The sequence below is a fragment of the Microcaecilia unicolor genome, chromosome 14 (assembly GCF_901765095.1).
Source record: "Microcaecilia unicolor chromosome 14, aMicUni1.1, whole genome shotgun sequence".
NCBI lineage: Eukaryota > Metazoa > Chordata > Amphibia > Gymnophiona > Siphonopidae > Microcaecilia > Microcaecilia unicolor.
Window position 1 is genome coordinate 24,547,417 of NC_044044.1, and position 24,125 is coordinate 24,571,541.

General features: G+C 42.3%; 1 pseudogene; it reads left to right on the top strand.

The window, feature by feature from the left end:
• Window positions 1–9,990: 9,990 nt before the first annotated feature.
• On the top strand, window positions 9,991–10,907 carry LOC115457112 (annotated as a pseudogene).
• Window positions 10,908–24,125: the final 13,218 nt, after the last annotated feature.

A 24,125-nucleotide genomic window follows, 5' to 3' on the forward strand; every position in this document is an offset into this window, starting at 1 on the left:
TTTTTTATTTTGGTTGGTTTTAGGGGTGTTTTCTTTTCTTTCTGATCCTGAATATGAAATATAAGCAACATTAAACTGACAGTATATTTTTATAATGTGGGATATAAGTACTAATAAATTAAAATTTAAAAGAATGAAAATTATCAGTACTAATTGATTCATTATTTAATTAAATTGTGAGCACAAATTGGGCACATGTAATTGTTTTGCCTTTATATCTCTGTCACTGACCTGTGGTCCTTTGTTTTAAATTTATATGTGTGTCCATCTTTCAAGGAAAGGATGAGATATCTTCAGTACCAGACTGGCTAATGTACTAAACATTGCCACGTGCTAACCATGTAGACGCCCAAAGGGGTCCTTTTACAGAGGTGCACTAGCATTTTTAGCATGCGCTAAAAATAAGCACATGCTAAATGTTAGAGACGCCCGTATATTTCTATGGGTGTCTCTAGCTTTTAGCATGCACCTTTATAAACATCCGAACAATTAACGATTATCTACCCTTCAGGAAAATGTTGAAGACACATCTCTTCAAGCAAGCTTACCCTAACAACCCAACTTAACCTCATAAGCCCACCCACACAGCTCTTGCTCTGAAGATGATTATAGCTTAATCCATGTCTCCCAAACTCCTTATACTCATACCCCAGTTTTCTCCATCTCCCTACACCATACCCCTCCCAGTCTCTTTCCTTTTGCCTATCATGCCTTGTTTACCTTTCCATGTTGAATTCACATACTCTTGAAACCTTACTATTACTATTTTTATTTCAATTTATAATATTCTCCTTACAATACTTTGTAACTCTATTTACTATACAGCTCATTTTCGAAAGTGATCGCCAGCCATATTCTGATACAAATCGGGAGATGGCCAGCGATCTCCTGAACGGGCCAAATCGGCATAATCGAAAGCCGATTTTGGCTGGCGCAAACTGCTTTCCGTTGCGGAGCCGGTGAAACATCAAGGGGGCGTGTCAGTAGGGTAGTGAAGCCAGGACAGGGGCGGGATGGGGGCGTGCTCATGAGATGGCCGGCTTCGCCCGATAATGGAAAAAAAAAGCCAGGCTTGACGAGCATTTCACCAGCTTTACTTGATCCCTTTTTTTTTTCACGACCAAGCTTCAAAAAGGAGCCTCTACTGACCAAATGACCACCGGTGGGAATCGGGGATGAACTCCCCCAGTGGTCACCAACCCCCTACCACCCAAAAAAAAAACCAACAAAAAAGGTTTTTGCCAGTCTCTATGCCAGCCTCAAATGTCATACCCAGCTCCCTGAGAGCAGTATGCAAGTCCCTGGAGCAGTTTTTAGTGGGTGCAGTGCACTTCTGACACTTGTGGTGGCATTTAGATTGTAAGCTCTTTTGAGCAGGGACTGTCTCTTTATGTCAGGTGTTCAGCGCTGCGTGCGTCTGGTAGCGCTATACAAATGTTAATAATAATAATAAATGGGAGCCCTCCAAACCCACCCAAAACTCACTGTACCCACATGTAGGTGCCCCCCATCACCCCTTGGGGCTATGACAATGGTGTTGAGTTGTGGGGAGTGGGTTTTGGGGGGATTTGGGGGGCTAAACAACCAATGGAAGGGAGCTATGCACCTGGGAACTATTTTTTTTTTAATTTTTAGAAGTGCCCACTAGGGTGCCAGGTTGGTGTCCTGGCATGTGAGGGGGGCCAGTGCACTACAAATGGTAGCTCCTCCGATGACCAAATGCCTTGGATTAGGCCAGGTTTGAGATCACTGGCATTATTTTCAATTATGACCAAAAACCGATGTCGGCCATCTCAAACCCGGCGAGCTCTGACATTTGGCCGGGCCCAACCGTATTAGCGAAGAAAAAGATGACTGGCCATCTTTTTCGAAAATACGGTTGGCTCTGCCCACTTACGTCTCCTGCCCCGGAGATGGCCGCCGCCATTCGATTATGCCCCTCTATGTAAGCCACATTGAACCTGCTGTGTGTGGGAAAGTGCGGGGTACAAATGTAATAAATAAATAATTAAATAAACAGGGTTCCTAGATTGAAAGTGTAGACATGATGCCTCCTCATGAGTGGGCATATCTGTTAGCATGATCCTTTTACTAAGATGCACTAAAAAGTGACCAGCATGAGTTTCACGAGTTCTGAGGCCACTTTTTTTGCCGCACCTTTAAAAGCTGAAGTTCCTGTTTTGTCCTCGTGCTAATTCTCCCATTAGTACGTGAGCATTAGTGCCTGAGTCCTACTGCTTCCCATTTTGTAGGCTGTAAGGGCACACGGGCTAATCGGTTGGTGCACGGTGATGCCTACACACTAAGCAATTAGTATAGCGACTCATTCTCTACCTCAAAACAACCCCCCGTGGTTGATGTACCAATGCAAAATCAGCTCATGACGCTTGAGCAGATTTTAATCGGCTGTAAGCACACATTACTGCTTGCCACTGCTGGGTAAAAGGACCCATTCAAATTGTGACTTAATGCTCCAGCCTACATCTTATCTCTGACCATATCCAGGGCTTTTTTTGAGGGGGTACTGAGTACCAGCACCTTTTCCATTGTCTGCAAAAATTGACCCATGGACCCCAAGTTTTAATGAAAGAGCTCAGGCTCTACACACCAATTCTGCCTTGTTATAGATTGTGACTGGTTCCAGGAGGCCTGGCTATTGTGGGGTGGGTCCCTCAGTGATCACCCCACCCCTGAAGGGTAGCCTGGCATTTTAGTTCCGGAACCTTTTTTGCTAGAAAACATGCGCTGACCATATCTACTGTACAAGTGTATGAAAGCTCACAACGTGCATAATTTTTGGCATGACCTAACTTCAAATGAGCCCATTTAAATCTGCATTTTAAAGATGCTATGTATACCCCCCAAAAAACATTTATATAATTACTGTGTTTTGAAGGTTTTAGCTTAAGCAGTTGTAAGAAGTATATGGAGGGCACTAGCAAGATAAAAATTATGGGGAATGGGAGTAGGCGTTGGGTTACTCATGGAAATTTCCATACACATATTGCCCAAACTACATGAATCTCAAGTGTACAGATTGGATGAGCCATTTGCTCTTTGATAACCATAATTTACAATATCACTAATTAGCAAAGCACAAAGCACAGTTAGGTATTTGCCCTTCATTACATATATTCAACCTCTGGGATCAATTCTCAAATGGACCTACAGTGAGAATAAATATTGAGGTCTTGCTTTGGGTTACCAGATTTCAACTGATGCAAACTCTCCTGTTAATTTGCAAGTAAGGAATTAAGCACATTATCAGTTATGAGAAATTAAAAACCCCATCAAAATCCAAACACTATGATGACTTCTCAAACAAGCCTTCTCACTCATGAAACTGGATGAATGTCTTATAAATGCTTATTGGTGTTTTAAACTCAGAAACCAATGGAAAAGGCTAATTCTACCACAGTGACAGAATTTATCATCTTGGGGTTTCCTGAATTTCCAGAGCTGCAGATTCCTCTCTTCTTCCTGCTTTTATTGATTTACCTGATCATCCTAATGGGGAATCTCACTATTATCATCATTGTGTGCCTGGACCCTCACCTGCACACCCCCATGTACTTTTTCCTCAGTAACTTGTCTTTCTTTGATATCTCTTCCACCTCAGTATCTCTTCCCAAACTGCTGGATATCCTTCTAAGGAAGGCTCATCGGGTTTCTATGACTGGGTGTTTTATACAAATGTATTTTTTTCTTTCTCTGACTGCCACAGAACTTATAATTCTTTCAGTCATGGCTTATGACCGCTATGCTGCAGTATGCCAACCCCTGCGTTATCATTTAATTATGAATCAGGAAGTCTGTATCCTGATGAGCACAGGAACTTGGTTCTTAGGGTTTACGCTGTCTGTAATGTATCTTATTTTTATCCCTCAGATCTCTTTTTGTGGCTCCAATGAGATTAATCATTTCTTCTGTGATTTCTTAGCATTGCTAAAACTTTCTTGCACCAGCACCTCAACTATTCAAGGTGTAGTTTATATTATGGGGGGGTTCGTAGGGTTCTTCTGTTTTACATCAACCCTCACGTCTTATGTCTACATTATCTCCAGCATCCTCAGGATCCGTTCCACAGAGGGGAGACGTAAAGCCTTCTCCACCTGCTCCTCCCATCTCACGGTTGTATGTCTGTTCTATCTGACTATGATATGTGTGTATATTAGACCACCGTCCATGCAATCAATGGGTATAAATAAAGTTGTTTCTATATTAATTAATACTTTAATTCCAATCTTTAACCCTTTTATTTACAGCCTAAAAAACAAGGATGTAAAAAAAGCCCTTAAAAAATGTTTCTGATGAAATCTGAACAACCAGTAATTCTACACACACACACACTTGATTGTAACACCATCATTTCAATGTAATTTTGGTGCCTATGTTGGGCAGCTTCTTATTGAAATAACCCCTTAACTTTTAAATAAATAAATAAACAAACAAACATCTATTTGCTGCCTTTTTAAAAAATATTTACCCAAGGTGTTATACAGCAAGAATAAGTTGAATATAGGCAACACACATTAGAGCAGTAAATTATTCAATTTAGTATATTTTGCTACTTAAATTGTGAACACAATATGCAATAAAACATTTTAATAGACAACATAGGGGTTAAACAAAAGTGGACCACATAGACAAAATAGTGTAACAGTTGTTAGAAATTATGGGGACTTATTTAATGAGGATTGCACGTGAAGTCACAAGGGTGCATAAAAATAATTTCACCTAGACGTATGCAAGGCTTTACACATTATCACCCTTATTCTATAACATGCATAAATTGTGGGAATATCCCAATCCGCTCAAGAGTCTCCCAACGCCATGCTCATTTTTTTGGAGATGCACATAACATCTATGCACAGATGCCGCATGTACATTTGAATTAAATCCAATTTGCCCCGATAATTTCTTGTTATAGATATTAGATGTATAATTGATTATTTGTCATTTCATAGAGGGTTAAAAACTTTTGTTGTTAGAAAATTTTTATTGAAGGAGGGTTAATAGTGTTGATGTTTAGCTCAGAGTTTTGTATAGTCTTGCAAGATGTTTTTATTATATTATTTCAGATGATAGTTCCTTAAACTCTATCTTAACTGTATGTTTTCTTTGAGTTCGTTTGTGGGGTTTTATCTTTTCTTTCTGGTCCTGAATATGTAATATAAGCTACATTAAAGTGACAGTATATTTTTTATAATGTGGGATATAAGTACTAATAAATTAAAATTAAAAAATGAAAAATATCAGTACTAATTGACTCCTTATTAATTAAATTGTGAGCACAAATTGGGCACATGTAATTTTAGCGAGCTTTAAGTAATTCAGGCATTAAGGTTCCACACTCAATGTGGAAACTTAAAACGCATAAAACATTTCTTCCCACAAGACGTATTTCACAACCTAATACAATTTATGCTTCTAAACCATTTCGATTACTGCAATGGAATCTATGCAGGTTGCAAAGAACAACTAACAAAGAAACTTCAGACCGCACAGAACACAGCAGCCAGACTGATATTCGGAAAACCAAAATTTGAAAGTGTCAAACCCCTTCGCGAAAAACTGCATTGGCATCCCACCAAGGAACATATTGCCTTCAAGGTTTGCACTCTTGTCCACAGGATTACTTATGGTGAAGTTCCTGGATATATGTTGGATCTCATAAAACTACCACCCAGAAACAGTACCAGCCTATCCCAAACTTATCCAGACTGCAATGGACTTGTATAAGAAAAGCTGGATGCATAAGTTGATTTGTATCTAAGTACACAACTGTGGAACGCTCTGCCCAAAACCTTGAGATCTATCCTTAACCATCTTAACTTCAGGAAACTACTGAAAACCAACTTGTTTAAGAAGGCCTACCCCCCTGACTCAAATTAACTTCCTACTTCCTGCGACACAACCAAATATGGACCGTAGTAGACTTCTATCACAACCCCCCTTTATTTCTTTGTTGTTTTATACTTATGTTTCTTACATGCTTACTATTGTACTATGTATTTCTATTATTGAACCGGAGCCTACCTCTACGGTATTGTGTAAGCCACATTGAGCTGCAACTAAATGGGAAAATGTGGGATATAAATGTGTTAAATAAATAAATAAATAACTTTAAGAGTTAATTGTGCCATTCGATAAGAGGGAGCCTTATTTTAAATGCTAAAGGCTATGCAGTGAAAATCTATTTTATATCACCCAAATATCATTATATACAATTAGCACAATGCCCTTCTCAACGTTTTACCCTTATCAATGGCCCTGTCTTTTTTTTTGTCCCTAGCTTGTGTGAATGGTTGCTTCATTCCTATTTATAAGTACATAAGTATTGCCACACTGGGACAGACCAAAGGTCCATCAAGCCCAGCATCCTGTTTCCAACAGTGGCCAATCCAGGTCACAAATATCTGGCAAGATCCCAAAAAAGTACAAAACATTTTATACTGCTTATCCCAGAAATAGTGGATCTTCCCCAAGTCCATTTAATAATGGTCTATGGACTTTTCCATTAGGAAGCTGGCCAAACCTTTTTTAAACTCTGCTAAGCTAACCGCCTTTACCTCATTTTCTGGCAATGAATTCCAGAGTTGAATTACACTTTGAGTCAAGATACATTTTCTCCAATTCACTACTTTGTAGCTTCATAGTATGCCCCTTAGTCCTAGTATTTTTGGATTTTTAAATTGTATAAGTCACTTTGATCTGCTAAGTTAGCAAAGGTGGAATAGCAAGTGTAAATAAACTAAACTATTAATTCACATTAGAGTGAGACAGTCACAGTTACTCCAGCCACAAGGGAACACATATCTTAGTGTCCCTTTTACCAATCTGCGGCAAAAGGGGGCCTGCGCTGGTGTCAGCACGTTTTTCACTTATGATGGTATGCAAACGGTGGGAAGTACCGCCGGGCTGCTGCCCACGTAGGGCTTCCTGCCGCTTTGTAAAAGTAACATAGTAACATAGTAAATGACGGCAGAAAAAGACCTGCATGGTCCATCCAGTCTGCCCAACAAGATAAACTCATATGTGCTAGTTTTTTGTGTATACCTTACCTTGATTTGTACCTGTCTTTTTCAGGGCACAGACCGTATAAGTCCGCCCAGTACTATCTCCGCCTCCCAACCACCAGCCCCGCCTCCCACCACCGGCTCTGGCATAGACCGTATAAGTCTACCCAGCACTATCCCCGCCTCCCAACCACCAGCCCTGGCACAGACCGTATAAGTCTGCCCAGCACTAGCCCCGCCTCCCAACCGTCTCTGCCACCCATTCAAGGCTAAGCTCCTGAGGATCCCTTCCTTCTGAACAGGATTCCTTTATGTTTATCCCACGCATGTTTGAATTCCGTTACCATTTTCCTCTCCACCACCTCCCGTGGGAGGGCATTCCAAGCATCCACCACCCTCTCCGTGAAAAAATACTTCCTGACATTTTTCTTAAGTCTGCCCCCCTTCAATCTCATTTCATGCCCTCTCGTTCTACCGCCTTCCCATCTCCGGAAAAGGTTCGTTTGCGGATTAATACCTTTCAAATATTTGAACGTCTGTATCATATCACCCCTGTTTCTCCTTTCCTCCAGGGTATACATGTCCAGGTCAGCAAGTCTCTCCTCATACGTCTTGTAACGTAAATCCCATACCATCCTCGTAGCTTTTCTTTGCACTGCTTCAATTCTTTTTACATCCTTAGCAAGATACGGCCTCCAAAACTGAACACAATACTCCAGATGGGGCCTCACCAATGACTTGTACAGGGGCATCAACACCTCTTTTCTTCTGCTGGTCACGCCTCTCCCTATACAGCCTAGCAACCTTCTAGCTACGGCCACCGCCTTGTCACACTGTTTCATCGCCTTCAGATCTTCAGACACTATCACCCCAAGATCCCTCTCCCCGTCCGTACCTAGCAGACTCTTCCCGCCTAACACATACACCTCCCGTGGATTTCTACTCCCTAAGTGCATCACTTTGCATTTCTTCACATTGAATTTTAATTGCCAAACCTTAGACCATTCTTCTAGCTTTTTCAGATCCTTTTCATGTTTTCCACTCCCTCTGGGGTGTCCACTGTGTTACAAATCTTAGTATCATCCGCAAATAGGCAAACTTTACCTTCTAACCCTTCGGCAATGTCACTCACAAATATATTTAACAGAATCGGCCCCAGCACCGATCCCTGAGGCACTCCACTACTCACCTTTCCCTCCTCCGAGCGAACTCCATTCACCACCACCCTCTGGCGTCTGTCCGTCAACCAGCTCCTAATCCAGTTCACTACTTTAGGTCCCATCTTCAGCCCATCCAGTTTATTTAAGAGCCTCCTGTGGGGAACCGTGTCAAAAGCCTTACTGAAATCTAAGTAGATTACGTCTATAGCATGTCCACGGTTCAATTCTTCAGTCACCCAATCAAAGAATTCGATGAGATTCGTTTGGCACGATTTCCCTTTGGTAAAACCATGTTGTCTCGGATCTTGCAGCTCATTTTCTTCCAGGAAATTCACTATCCTTTCCTTCAGCATCGCTTCCATTACTTTTCCAATAATAGAAGTGAGGCTTACCGGCCTGTAGTTTCCAGTTTCTTCCCTATCACCACTTTTGTGAAGAGGGACCACTTCCGCCGTTCTCCAATCCCTCGGAACCTGTCCCGTTTCTAAGGATTTATTAAACAAATCTTTAAGAGGACCCGCCAGAACCTCTCTGAGCTCCCTCAATATCCTGGGGTGGATCCTTCGATGCAAGGATTTACACCAGGGCTTACTTGTTGTAAATCCTCCCATCTAGAGTTAGGCATTAAAGGTCTAGAGTCTATAAATTGCACCTAAGAATCAGATTAACATCATTCTATAAACTATACAGCACCACTATAGCCCTTATGGGTGAAGGGGGGGCACCTAGATGTGGGTACAGTGGGATTCTGGTGGGTTTTGGAGGGCTCACATTTACCACCACAAGTGTAACAGGTATGGGGGGATGGGCCTGGGTCCGCCTGCCTGAAGTGCACTGCACCCACTAAAATTGCTAGAGGGACCTGCATAGTGCTGTCATGAAGTTGGGTATGATATTTGAGGCTGGCATAGAGGTTGACAAAAATTTTTTGTAAAGTTTTTTTTGCAGAGTGGTGGAGTAAGGGGAGGTCATCCCTGATTCCCTCCGGTGGTCATCTGGTCAGTTCGGGCACCTTTACACGGCTTAGTCGCAAGAAAAAATGGACCAAGTAAAGTCGGCCAAGTGCTCGTCAGGGACACCCTTCTTTTTTCCATTATCGGCCGAGGACACCCATCTGTTAATCACGCCCCAGTCCCGCCTTCGCTACGCTGCCAACACGCCCCCGTGAAATTTGGTCGTCCTCGCGACTGAAAGCAGTTGAGGATGCCCAAAATTGGCTTTCGATTATGCAGACTTGGGAGACCCTGAGAGAAGGATGCCCATCTCCCGATTTGTGTCGGAAGATGGGCACCCTTCTCTTTCGAAAATAAGCCTGATAATCATTGTAACACAAATTGTGAGCATACTTCAGAAGTATATAGATGGCACGAGCGAGTTATGTGAAAAAGTTGGGGAAGGGGCGTACGTGCCAGGTTGCTCATGGAAATTTCCATCCATATATTTCTCAAACTACATGAATCTCAAGTGTACAGACTGGATGAGCCATTTGGTCTTGGTCTGCCATCATTTGCAATATCACTATATAGCAAAGCACAAAGCAAAGACAGGTATTTGCTCCTTCATTAAACATATTGAACCTATGGGATCAATTCTCAAATGGACCTACAGCGAGAATAAATATTTAGGTCTTCATGTGGGATACCAGATCTCACATGATGCAAACTTTCCTGTTTATTGAAAGGTAAGAAATTAAGCACATTGCAATTAATCCAAAATCCGAAGATCTTGATGACTTTCAAACAAATCTTCTCAACTATGAAACTGGATGAATGACTAATAAATGATTATTGGTGTTTTAAGCTTAGGATCCAATGGAAAAGACAAATTTTACTACAGTGGCAGAATTCATCATTTTGGGGTTTCATGAATTTCCAGAGCTGCAAATACCGCTTTTCATTCTGTTTCTACTTATTTATCTGATCATCCTAATGGGAAATCTCATTATTATCCTCATTGTGTGCCTTGACCCTCATCTGCACACTCCCATGTACTTTTTCCTCAGTAACTTGTCATTTCTTGATATCTCTTGCACCTCCGTTTCTCTTCCCAAGCTGCTGGATATCCTTCTAAGAAAGGCTCATCGGGTTTCTATGACTGGGTGTTTTACACAAATGTATTTTTTCCTTTCTCTGGCTTCCACAGAAATTATAATTCTTTCAGTCATGGCCTATGACCGCTATGCTGCAGTATGCCAACCCCTGCGTTATCATTTAATTATGAATCAGGAAGTCTGTATCCTGAGGAGCACAGGAACTTGGATCTTAGGGTTTATGCTACCTGTAATGTGTATTATTTTATCCCTCAGATCTCTTTTTGTGGCTCCAATGAGATTAATCATTTTTTCTGTGATGTCTTAGCATTGCTAGAACTTTCTTGCACCAGCACCTCAACTATTCAAGGTGCAGTTTATATTTTGGGGGGGTTCTTAGGGTTCTTCTGTTTTACCTCAACCCTCACATCGTATGTCTACATCATTACCAACATCCTGAGGATCCGTTCCACTGAGGGGAGACGTAAAGCCTTCTCCACCTGCTCCTCTCACCTCACGGTTGTATGTCTGTTCTACCTGACTTTGATATGTGTGTATCTTAGACCACCGTCCATGCAATCAATGGGTATAAATAAAGTTCTTTCTATATTAATTAATACTTTAATTCCAACCGTTAACCCTTTTATTTACAGCCTAAAAAACAAGGATGTAAAAAAAGCCCTTAAAAAATGTTTCTGATGAAATCTGGATAACCAGTAATTCTACACACACACGATTGTAACATCATCATTTCAATGCATTTTGGTGCCTATCTTGGGCTGCATCTTATTGAATTAACCCCTTAACTGTTAAATAAATACATAAATAAATATGTATTTGCTGCCTTTTAAAAAATATTCACCCAAGGTGTTATACAGCAAGAATAAGTTGAATATAGGCAACATACATTACATAAGTAAATCATTCAATATGGTATATTTTGCTACTTAAATTGTGAACACAATATGCAATAAAACATTTTAATAGACAACCTAGGGGTTAAACAAAATTGGAGCACATTGACAAAATATATTAACAGGGGTTAGAAAGTAAGGGGACTTCTTTAATGAGAATTGCACGTGAAGTCACAAGGGCGCATAAATATAATTTCACCTAGACGTATGCAACGCTTTACATATTATCACCCGTATTCTATAACAACACGCATAAATTGTGGGAATATCCCAAGCCGCTCAAGATTCTCCCAACGCCATGCTCATTTTTTGGAGATGCACATAACATTTATGCACAGATGCCGCTTGTACAATCCAATTTGCCCCAATAATTTCTTGTTATAGATATTAGATGTATAATTGATTATTTGTCATTTCATAGAGGGTTAAAAACTTTTGTTGTTAGAAATTTTTTATTGAAGCAGAGCTAATAGTGTTGATGTTTAGCTCAGATCTTTGTATAATCTTGCAAGATGTTTTTATTATATTATTTCAGATGATAGTTTCTTGAACTCGATAACTGTATGTTTTCTTCTAGTTCATTTGTGGGTTTTTTTTTCTTTTCTTTCTGATCCTGAATATGTAATATAAGCAACATTAAACTGACAGTATATTTTTTATAATGTGGGATATAAGTACTAATAAATTAAAATTTAAAAAAATGAAAATTATCAGAACTAATTGACTCATTATTTAATTAAATTGTGAGCACAAATTGGGCACATGTAATTTTTTTTGCCTTTATATCTCTATCACTGACCTGTGGTCCTTTGTTTTACATTTCTACTAGTAAAAAAGGCCCGTTTCTGACACAATTGAAACGGGCGCTAGCAAGGTTTTCCTCAGAGTGTGTATGTTTGAGAGAATGTGTGTGACAGTGACTGTGTGAGAGAGAGAGAGAGAGTGAATCTGCGAGTGTGTGTGTGTGTGTGTGTGACAGAGTGAGACTGGGTGCGAGTGTGTCTGTGAGAGACAGTGTGTGTGCCTGGGGCTCCTCCCTCCCACCAAGTTCCAGGGTCCCCCCTCCCTCCGAGTTCCAGGGTCGTCCCTCGTTTTTTTTTTTTTTTTTTTTAGTTTTTGTACAGGTGGTGCATTCCCCCCCTCCTCTCCTCTTGTCCCCTCCTCAAAGTTCCAGACCCCCCCTCCCTCTCTCCAAGATCCAGACCCCCTCCCTCCTTCCCTCCCCCCAGTTTTTTTTTGTTACATTTGTACCCCGCACTTTCCCACTCATGGCAGACTCAATGCGGTAGACAATGGAGGGTTAAGTGACTTGCCCAGAGTCACAAGGAGCTGCCTGTGTCAGGAATCGAACTCACTTCCTCAGTTCCCCAGGACCAAAGTCCACCACCCTAACCACTACGCCACTCCAGACCCCCTCTCTCCCTTCCTCCGAATTCCAGACCCCCTCCCTCCCCCCTTCCCCCTCTGAATTCCAGACCCCCCTCCAAGTTCCAGACCCCTCCCGCCCTCCGAGTTCCAGACCCCACCTCCCTGCCTCCCTCCCTCTGATTTGCAGACCCCCTTCCTCCGATTTCCCGACCCCCCTCGAAGTTCCTGACCCCTGGAACCCCTGCCGCGACCTTCTCGAGTTCCCCTTCCCGCCACCAACCCTCGGGGCTTCGGAGCCCATCTGTGAAGAAAGTTACGGACACAGGCAGGCAGACGCATAGAACGTTGGGGGTGAGAATTATATAGGACGTGTCATAATGGGTCTAGTAACATCAGCTAGAGCTTCAGAGCCCATCTGTGAAGAAAGGTACGGACACAGGCAGGCCGACGCATAGAATGTTGGAGGTGAGAATTATTATATAGGATGTGTATCCATCTTTCAAGGAAAGGATGAGGTATCTTCAGTACTAGACTGGCTAATGTACTAAACATTAGCACATGCTAACCATGTAGACGCCCAAAGGGGTCCTTTTACAAAGGTGCACTAGCATTTTTAGCATGTACTAATCATAAGCACACACTAAAAATTCTAGTGCGCCTTTGTTAAAGAATCTCTACATAGTTAGTGTTTGCTAAAAACGCTAGTGCACCTTTATAAACAGGGTCCCTAAGATTTAAAGTGTAGATATGATGTCTCCTCATGAGCGGGCATATCTGTTAGTATGGTCCTTTTGCTAAGATGCACTAAAAAGTGGCCGGCATGAGTTTCACGGGTTCTGAGGCCACTTTTTGCCGCACCTTTAAAAGCCGAAGTTCCCATTTTGAAAATAATGTCCTCGTGCTAATTCTTCCATTAGCACGTGAGCATTAGTGCCTGAGTCCTACTGCTTCCCATTTTGTAGGCTGTAAGGGCACACGGGCTAATCGGTTGGTGCACGGTGATGCCTACACACTAAGCAATTAAAATCTGTTCAAGTGTCATGAGCTGATTTTGCATTGGTACATCAACCACTGGGGGTTGTTTTGAGGTAGAGAGTGAGCCGCTATACTAATCGGCTGTAAGCACACGTTACTGCTTGCCACTGCTGGGTAAAAGGACCCATTCAAATTGTGACTTAATGCTCCAGCCTACATCTTACCTCTGACCATATCCAGGGCTTTTTTTGAGGGGGTACTTGGGGGTACTGAGTACCGGCACCTTTTCCATTGTCTGCAAAAATTGACCTACGGACCCCAAGTTTTAATGAAAGAGCTCAGGCTCTACACACCAATTCTGCCTTGTCATAGATTCGGTGACTAGTTGCAGGGGGCCTGGCTATTGTGGGGTGGGTCTCTCAGTGATCACCCCATCCTGAAGGGTAGCCTGGCATTTGAGTACCGGAACCTTTTTTGCTAGAAAACACGCACTGACCATATCTACTGTACAAGTGTATGACAGCTCACAACGTGCATAATTTTTGGCATGACCTAACTGCAAATGAGCCCATTTAAATCTGCATTTTAAAGATGATATGTATACCCCCCAAAAAAATTAATATAATTACTCTCTTTTGAAGGTATTAGCTTAAGCAGTTGTAAGAAGTATATGGAAGACACAAGCAAGATAAAAATTATGGGGAATGGGAGTAGGCGTTGGGGTACTCATGGAAATTTCCATACACATATTGCTCAAACTACATGAATCTCAAGTGTACAGACTGGATGAGCCATTTGGTCTTTGATAACCATCATTTACAATATCACTAATTAGCAAAGCACAAAGCACAGTTAGGTATTTGCCCTTCATTACATATATTCAACCTCTGGGATCAATTCCAAATGGACCTACAGTGAGAATAAATATTGAGGTCTTGCTTTGGGTTACCAGATTTCAGCTGATGCAAACTCTCCTGTTTATTTGCAAGTAAGAAAGTAAGCACATTACTAGTTATGAGAAATTAAAAACCCCATCAAAACCCAAACACCATGATGACTTTCAAACAAGCCTTCTCACTCTCATGAAACTGGATGAATGTCTATTAAAGGCTTATTGGTGTTATAAACTCAGAAACCAATGGAAAAGGTTAATTTTACCACAGTGACAGAATTTATCATTTTGGGGTTTCCTGAATTTCCAGAGCTGCAGATTCCTCTCTTCTTCCTGCTTTTATTGATTTACCTGATCATCCTAATGGGGAATCTCACTATTATCATCATTGTGTGCCTGGACCCTCACCTGCACACCCCCATGTACTTTTTCCTCAGTAACTTGTCCTTCTTTGATATCTCTTCCACCTCAGTATCGCTTCCCAAACTGCTGGATATCCTTCTAAGAAAGGCTCATCGGGTTTCTATGACTGGGTGTTTTACACAAATGTATTTTTTTCTTTCTCTGACTTCCACAGAACTTATAATTCTTTCAGTCATGGCCTATGACCGCTATGCTGCAGTATGTCAACCCCTGCGTTATCATTTAATTATGAATCAGGAAGTCTGTATGCTGATGAGCACAGGAACTTGGTTCTTAGGGTTTATGCTACCTGTAATGTATCTTATTTTTATCCCTCAGATCTCTTTTTGTGGCTCCAATGAGATTAATCATTTCTTCTGTGATTTCTTAGCATTGCTAAAACTTTCTTGCACCAGCACCTCAACTATTCGAGGTGTAATTTATATTATGGGGGGGTCCATAAGTCTCTCCTGTTTTATCTCAACCGTCATGTCTTATTTCTACATTATCTCCAACATCCTGAGGATCCGTTCCACAGAGGGGAGACGTAAAGCCTTCTCCACCTGCTCCTCCCACCTCACGGTTGTATGTCTGTTCTATCTGACTATGATATGTGTGTATATTAGACCACCGTCCATGCAAACAATGGGTATAAATAAAGTTGTTTCTATATTAATTAATACTTTAATTCCAATGTTTAACCCTTTTATTTACAGCCTAAAAAACAAGGATGTAAAAAAAGCCCTTAAAAAATGTTTCTGATGAAATCTGGATAACCAGTAATTTTACACACACACGATTGTAACATCATCATTTCAACGCATTTTTGGTGCCTATGTTGGGCAGCTTCTTATTGAATTAACTCCTTAACTGTTAAATAAATACATAAATATGTATTTGCTGTCTTTTAAACAAATACTCACCCAAGGTGTTATACAGGAAGAATAAGTTGAATATAGGCAACATTCATTAGAGCAGTAAATCATTCAATTTAGTATATTTTGCTACTTAAATTGTGAACACAATATGCAATAAAACATTTTAATAGACATCATAAGGGTTAAACAAAAGTGGAACACACAGACAAAAATAGCGTAACAGGGGTTAGAAAGTAAGGGGACTTCTTTAATGAGAATTGCAGGTGAAGTCACAAGGGCGCATAAATATAATTTCACCTAGACGTATGCAACACTTTACATATTATCACCCGTATTCTATAACAACACGCATAAATTGTGGGAATATCCCAATCCACTCAAGACTCTCCCAACGCCATGCTCATTTTTTGGAGATGCACATAACATCTATGCACAGATGCCGCATGTACATTTGAATTAAATCCAATTTGCCCTAATAATTTCTTGTTATAGATATTAGATGTATAATTGATTATTTGTCATTTCATAGAGGGTTAATAGTGTTGATGTTTAGCTCAGATCTTTGTATAATCTTGCAAGATGTTTTTATTATATTATTTCAGATGATAGTTTCTTAAACCCAATCTTAACTGTATGTTTTCTTCTAGTTCGTTTGTGGGGTTTTTTCTTTTCTTTCTGATCCTGAATATGTAATATAAGCTACATTAAAGTGACAGTATATTTTTTATAATGTGGGATATAAGTACTAATAAATTAAAATTTAAAAAAATGACAATCAGTACTATTTGACTCATTATTTAATTAAATTGTGAGCACAAATTGGGCACATGTAATTTTAGCGACCTTTAAGTAATTCAGGCATTAATGTCTAACTTTAAGAGTTAATTATGCCATTTGATAAGAGGGGGCCTTATTTTAAATGCAAAATGCTATGCAGTGAAAATCTATTTTTATAACACCTAAATACCATTATATACAATTAACACAATTCCCTCCCCAACCTTTTACCCTTATCAATGGCCCTGTCTTTTTTTTTTTTTTTGTCCCTAGCTTGTGTGAACGGTTGTTTCATTTCTATTTATAAGTACATAAGTATTGCCATACTGGGACAGACCAAATGTCCATTAAGCTCAGTATTCTGTTTCCAACAGTGGCCAATCCATGTCAGAAATACCTGGCAAGATCCCCAAAAAGTACAAAACATTTTATGCTGCTTATCCCAGAAATAGTGGATCTTCCCCAAGTCCATTTAATAATGGTCTATGGACTTTTCCATTAGGAAGCTGTCCAAACCTTTTTTTTTTTAAACTCTGCTAAGCTAACCGCCTTTACCACATTTTCTGGCAATGAATTCCAGAGTTGAATTACACTTTTGAGTGAAGAAATATTTTCTCCAATTTACTACTTTGTAGCTTCACCGCATGCCCCCTAGTCCTAGTATTTTTGGATTTTTAAATTGTGTAAGTCACTTTGATCTGCTAAGTTAGCAAAGGTGTTATAGCATGTGTAAATAAACTTAACTAAACTAAACTATTAATTCACTTTAGAGTTAGACAGTCACAGTTACACCAGCCACAAGGAAACACATATCTTACAGTCTCCTTTACCAAGCTGCGGCAAAAGGGGCCTGCGCTGGTGTCAGCCCGTGTTTTTCACTTATGATGCTATGCAAACGGTGGGAAGTACCGCCGGGCATCTACCTGGTGGTACTTCCTGTTTAGCGAGCAGTAAGCCCACGTTGGGCTTACTGCCGCTTTGTAAAAGGGGCCCTTAGATGCAAGGATTTACACCAGGGATTACTTGTTGTAAATCCTCCCATCTAGAGTTAGGCATTAAAGGTCTAGAGTCTATAAATTGTGCCTAAAAATCAGCTTAGCATCATTCTAGAAACCTCACCTATAGTTGGGCGTAGTGGCCGACCCTGCGACTAAAACCTGGTGTAAATGTCCATGCTTAGTTTAGGCATGGATCAGGCATATTATATGCGTGTAATTTTCAGGAACACCCATGACCCACCCATGCCCCTACCATGACCACGCACCTTTTGTGATCTGTGCATTAGAATTTACGCATACCACTTTACAGAATAAACAGAAAGTTGTGCATGTAAATCCTAATCAGTGCCAATACATTAATTACCTGTCAGTGGCTAATTACCAACGCTGATTAGCTTGTTAAGCAATTAACATGTGCATGCAAATTGACTACGTACTGATTTGCACATGCATCTTTAGTCACTGTTTGTAGAATCCAGGCATTAGGGCACTCTATATAAAGTACCTAAATTTCAGCAGTGGTCATGTTTCGGCACTATTTATAGAGGGGTCCTTTTACGAAGGGGCGCTGAAAAATGGCCTGCGGGGGTGTAGACACGTGTGTTGGGCGCATGTAGAAACATTTTTCAGCGCACCGCTAATAAATGCTTTTTTTAAATTTTTGCCGAAAATGGACGTGGGACAAAATGAAAATTGCTGCACACCTATTTTCGGTCTGGGACCTTACCGCCAGCCATTGACCTAGCGGTAAGGTATCCGTGCGGTAGTCATCTACATGCATAGAATGATGCTTTCCGTCCGTTTTTTGACACGCATTGGAATTGCGTAGGTACCTATCCTGCTTATTTTCGAAGGGTAAGGATGGCCATCTTCCGACACAAATCGGGAGAAGGGCTGGCCTTCTCCTAAGGCCAGCCAAATCGGTATAATCGAAAGCCGGTTTTGGCCGGCTTCAACTGCTTTCCATCGCAGGGCCGGCCAAAGTTCAAGGGGGCATGTCGGCAGTGTACCGAACAGGGGCGTAGCCACGGGTGGGCCTGGATGGGCCCAGGCTCGCCCATTTTCCCTCCAGGCCCGCCCATCCACAACCTTTGCGCGCTGTCGCTGCCCTTTTGTCCCGCGGAGGCAGCGTTCAGCGTTTCCTTCCTGCCCTGTCTTCTCCCCAGGCTCCGCTGCATCGTCCTACAAGTGGAATCCTTTTCGGCCGTGGTGCTGCGCTGCCATACACACAGGCAGCTTCGCTCCTCCCCCGCCGCGTCCCTTCTGGCCCTCTATGATCACTTCCTGTTTAGGGCCGGATGAAGGCGGCGGGGGAGGAGCGAAGCTGCCTGTGTGTATGGCAGCGCAGCGCGACGGCCGAAAAGGATTCCACTTGTAGGACGATGCAGCGGAGCCTGGGGAGAAGACAGGGCAGGAAGGAAACGCTGAACGCTGCCTCCGCGGGACAAAAGGGCAGCGACAGCGCGCAAAGGTTGTGGATGGGCGGGCCTGGAGGGAAAATGGCTGAGCTGCTGGGACATGGGAGGGAGAGAGGAGGAAGGGACTTGAGGGAAGGGAGAGAGCTGCTGGGACATGGGAGGGAGATGAATGAAGAAGGGACTTGAGGGAAGGGAGAGAGCTGCTGGGACATGGGAGGGAGAGGAATGAAGAAGGGACTGGAGGGAAGGGAGAGAGCTGCTGGGACATGGGAGGGAGAGGAATGAAGAAGGGACTGGAGGGAAGGTAGAGAGCTGCTGGGACATGGGAGGGAGAGGAATGAAGAAGGGACTGTAGGGAAGGAAGAGAGCTGCTGGGACATGGGAGGGAGAGAGAGGGACTGGAGGGAAGGGAGAGAGCTGCTGGGACATGGGAGGGAGAGGAAGGAAGAAGGGACTGGAGGGAAGGGAGAGAGCTGCTGGGACATGGGAGGGAGAGAGCTGCTGGGACATGGGAGGGAGAGAAGGAAGGGAGAGAGCTACTGGACATGGGAGGGAGAGGAGGAAGGGGCTGGAGAGCTGCTTGACAAGGGAGGAAGAAGGGACTAGAGGGAAGGGAGAGAGCTGCTGACATGGGATGGAGAGGAGGAGGGGATTGGATGGGAGAGAGCTGCTGGACATGGAGGGAGAGGAAGAAGGGACTGGAGGGGAGAGAGCTGCTGGACATGGGAGGATAGGGAGAGAAAGAGGGGAGATGATGAAAGGATGCAGAGAGAAAGGGGAGAGACTGGAAGGATGTGGAGAGAGAGGGGAGACTGAACAGAAAAGGGTAGAGAGATAGACACTGGATATAAGGAGAGGGGAGATAGAGACACTAGATGGAAGGATCAGGAGAGAGGGTAGATGGGTGGAAGGATGAGGAGAGAAAGAGGGAAGACACTGGATGGAAGGGTAGGGAGAGAAAGGAGACGCTGGATGCAAAAGAAAGAGGGGAGACACTGGAAGGATGGGGAGAGAAAGAGGGGAGCTGCTGGATGGAAAAAGGGAGAGGACAGAGTAGGGAAAGACTGGAGAATAAGAGGAAGGGGCATGTGGAGAACAAGGGTGAGAAAAAGATGAAAAGCCATAGGTGATGAATGGACAGGAAACCCTGGCAAGAGAAAGATGAAGGAAAGCAGAATCTAGAGACTGGGAGCAACACAATGAGAAAAAGTAAATGGCCATACAACAAAGGTAAAGAAAATAATTTTATTTTTAATTTAGGATAAAGTAATATGGTACCTGTGTTAATAAAGTTTCGGAGACCAATACTTCCTTCCTTAGGTCAGGAGAGGATACCATAACAGCGTTATGCTGACCTGAGGCAGGAGGTTTTGGCCTCTGAAAGCTCACTGAAAAGTGTGACTAAATTTTGCTGGGAAAGGGGGGTAGAGAGAAAATTTTGTGCCCACCCACTTTAGGTTCAGGCCCATCCAAAATTGGCAGTCTGGCTACGCCACTGGTACTGAAGGCGAGACGGGGGCGTGGTTAAGAGATAATGTAAAAAAGAAAGCCGGCCCTGACGAGCATTTGGCCGACTTTACTTGGTCCCTTTTTGTTCCCAAGCCTTGAAAAGGTACCCGAACTGACCAGATGACCACCGGAGGAAATCGGGGATCACTTCCCCTTACTCCCCCAGTGGTCATCAACCCCTCCCACCCAAAAAAAAATTAAAATAATTTTTTTGCCAGCCTCTATGCCAGCTTCAAATGTCATAGTCAGGTCCATCACAGCAGTATGCAGGTCCCTGGAGCAGTTTTTAGTGGGTACTGCAGTGCACTTCAGGCAGGCGGACCCAGGCACATCCCCCCTCTACCTTATGGGTGAAGGGGGGGCACCTCTCGCTTAGACTATTGCAACTTGCTTCTCACAGGTCTCCCACTTAGCCATCTCTCTCCTCTTCAATCTGTTCAAAATTCTGCTGCACGACTAATATTCCGCCAGTGTCGTTATGCTCATATTAGCCCTCTCCTCAAGTCACTTCACTGGCTTCCTATCCGTTTCCGCATACAGTTCAAACTCCTCTTATTGGCCTATAAGTGCATTCACTCTGCAGCTCCTCAGTACCTCTCCACTCTCATCTCTCCCTACATTCCTCCCGGGAACTACGTTCACTGGGTAAATCTCTCTTATCTGCACCCTTCTCCTGCACCGCTAACTCCAGACTCAGTTCCTTTTATCTTGCTGCACCATATGCCTGGAAGAGACTTCCTGAGCCGGTACATCAAGCTCCATCTCTGACAGTCTTCAAATCTAAGCTAAAAGCCCACCCTTTTGATGCTGCTTTTAACTCCTAACCCTTATTCACTTGTTCAGAACCCTTATTTTATCATCCTCACTTTAATATTCCCTTATCTCTTGTTTGTCTGTCCTAATTAGGTTGTAAGCTCTGTCGAGCAGGGACTGTCTCTTCATGTTCAAGTGTACAGCGCTGGGTACATCTAGTAGCGCTATAGAAATGATAAGTAGTAGTAGTAGCAGTCTTTGGGATTCCAGAATCTTGCTACTCTTTGGGATTCTGCACGGAATCTTGCTACTTTTTAGGGTTCCGGATTCTTTACTTTGGAGTTCCAGAATCTTGCTAATCTTTGGGATTCCGGAATGTTGCTACTCTTTGGGATTCCGGAATCTTGCTACTCTTTGTCCTTATTCCTTATTATCCTGTTTGTCTGTCCTAATTAGATTGTAAGCTCTGTCGAGCAGGGACTGTCTCTTCATGTTCAAGTGTACAGCGCTGCGTACGTCTCGTAGCGCTATAGAAATGATAAGTAGTAGTAGTAGTTATTGATTTTCAGTGATTAAAGGAAGCTAGAGTGAACTATTGGTCATGCATATTAATGGCAAAATTGTCATATGTACGAATGCCACTACTACATGTAATAGATCTGGCATTAGATCTGGACTTTGCACACGGCAAAATCTTGCTTTATAGCATCTCAAGTCCAGATTTTAGAGCACTGTAGTAAAAGGACCCCTGAAAGGCTTAAGGGGTCCTTTAAAGAATAGTGCATAGTACACTTGCACACAGCTGAATGCTCCAACTTATAAACTGCATTCAATTTGTTTTTCAGCCTTGTAATTTGCACTTTAATTACACTTTTAAGATTCTGCGCTCAATTCCCTGATGGACCTGTTAAGAGTATAAGTATTCAGGTATAGCTGAGGGTTATCAGATCAGAGATAGTGGAACGCCTTCTGTTATTTTAAAGGTAAGAAAATACATTCATTTATTTATTTATTTATTAAAAGTTATTACATATAAGCTAGAAACTAATAAAAGCAAAATAGAATATAGAATAGAAGAGTCATAAAAATTCAGAAAATAGAAAAACAAATACTACTACTACTACTTAACATTTCTAAAGTGCTACTCGGGTTACGCCGCGCTGTACAATTTAACAAAGAAGGACAATCCCTGCTCAAAGGAGCTTACAATCTAAAGGACAAAAAGTGCAGTCAATCAAATTGGGCCAGTCTAGATTTCCTGAATGGAGGTATAATGGTTAGGTGCCGAAAGCGACATTGAAGAGGTGGACTTTGAGAAAGGATTTGAAGATGGGCAGGGAGAGGGCTTGGCGTATGGGCTCAGGGAGTTTATTCCAGGCATAAGGTGAGGCGAGGCAGAAAGGGCGGCGCCTGGAGTTGGCGGTGGTGGAGAAGGGTACTGAGAGGAGGGATTTGTCCTGTGAGCGGAGCTTACGGGTAGGAGTGTAAGGGGAGATGAGAGTAGAGAGGTATTGAGGGGCTGCAGATCGCATGCATTTGTAGGTTAGTAGGAGAAGCTTGAACTGTATGCGGTACCTGATCGGGAGCCAGTGAAGAGACTTGAGGAGAGGGGTGATATGAGCATATTGGTCAAGGCAGAAGATAAGACGCACTGAAGAGTTCTGAATGGATTGAAGGGGGGGATAGATGGTTAAGTGGGAGGCCGGTGAGGAGTAGGTTGCAGTAGTCAAAGCGAGAGGTAATGAGAGAATGGATGAGCGTTTGGGTGGTGTGCTCAGAGAGGAAGGGGCGAATTTTGCTGATGTTATAGAGAAAGAAGCAACAGGTCTTGGATGTCTGCTGGATATACGCAGAGAAGGAGAGGGAGGAGTCGAAGATGACTCCGAGGTTGCGGGCAGATGAGAATGGGAGGATGAGGGTGTTGTTGACGGAAATAGAGAGTGGAGGGAGAGGAGAAGTGGGTTTGGGTGGAAAGACAATGAGCTCAGTCTTGGCCATGTTCAGAGCATTACAAGAGCATTCAGAGAAGATAGGCATAGTTATTTCTTTGGTGATTTCTGGAATTACATGTATTTAAAGCAAAGTGAGAAATTTAAAACCATAAAACTCCATTGATCCGGAAATCTTTCAAACAAGTCTCCTTACTCAAGGAAATGGATGAACAAGTAATAAACACTTGATTGTCTTTGTATCACAGAATCCAATGGAAAAGGTCAATTTTACGACAGTGACCGAATTTATCATCTTGGCATTTCCTGAATTTCCAGAGCTGCAGATTCCTCTCTTCTTTCTATTTTTACTGATTTACCTGATCATCCTAATGGGGAACCTCACTATGATCACTCTTACATGCCTGGACTCGCGTCTGCACACCCCCATGTACTTTTTCCTCGGTAACTTGTCCTTTCTTGACATCTCTTGCACTTCAGTCACTCTCCCCAAATTGCTGGATATCTTGCTAAGAAAGAACCATCATATTTCTATAAGTGGGTGTTTTATGCAGCTGTATTTTTATATGTCTCTTTTCTGCAATGAGTTTTTAATTCTTTCAGTCATGGCCTATGACCGTTATGTTGCCATATGTCAACCCCTGTGTTACCATTTGATTATGAATCAGAAAGTTTGCATCCTGTTAAGCGCAGGAACATGGATCTTAGGTCTTATGTTACCTGCATTTTATTTTATTTTTATTCCTCATTTCTCGTTTTGTGGCTCCAGTGAGATCAATAATTTCTTATGTGAATTTAAAGCACTGCTAAAAGTTTCTTGCTCTAACACCTCAACTCTTCAAGGTGTTGTTTACATTGTGGGGACATTTGTGGCTATTCCCTGCTTTATCACAACCCTCACATCCTATGTCTACATCATCTCCAACATCCTGAGGATCCGTACCACAGAGGGGAGACGTAAAGCCTTCTCCACCTGCTCATCCCACCTCACGATTGTATGCCTGTTCTATTTGACTTTGATATGTGTGTATATGAGTCCATCATCCATGCAATCAATGAATCAAACCAAAGTTATTATTTTATT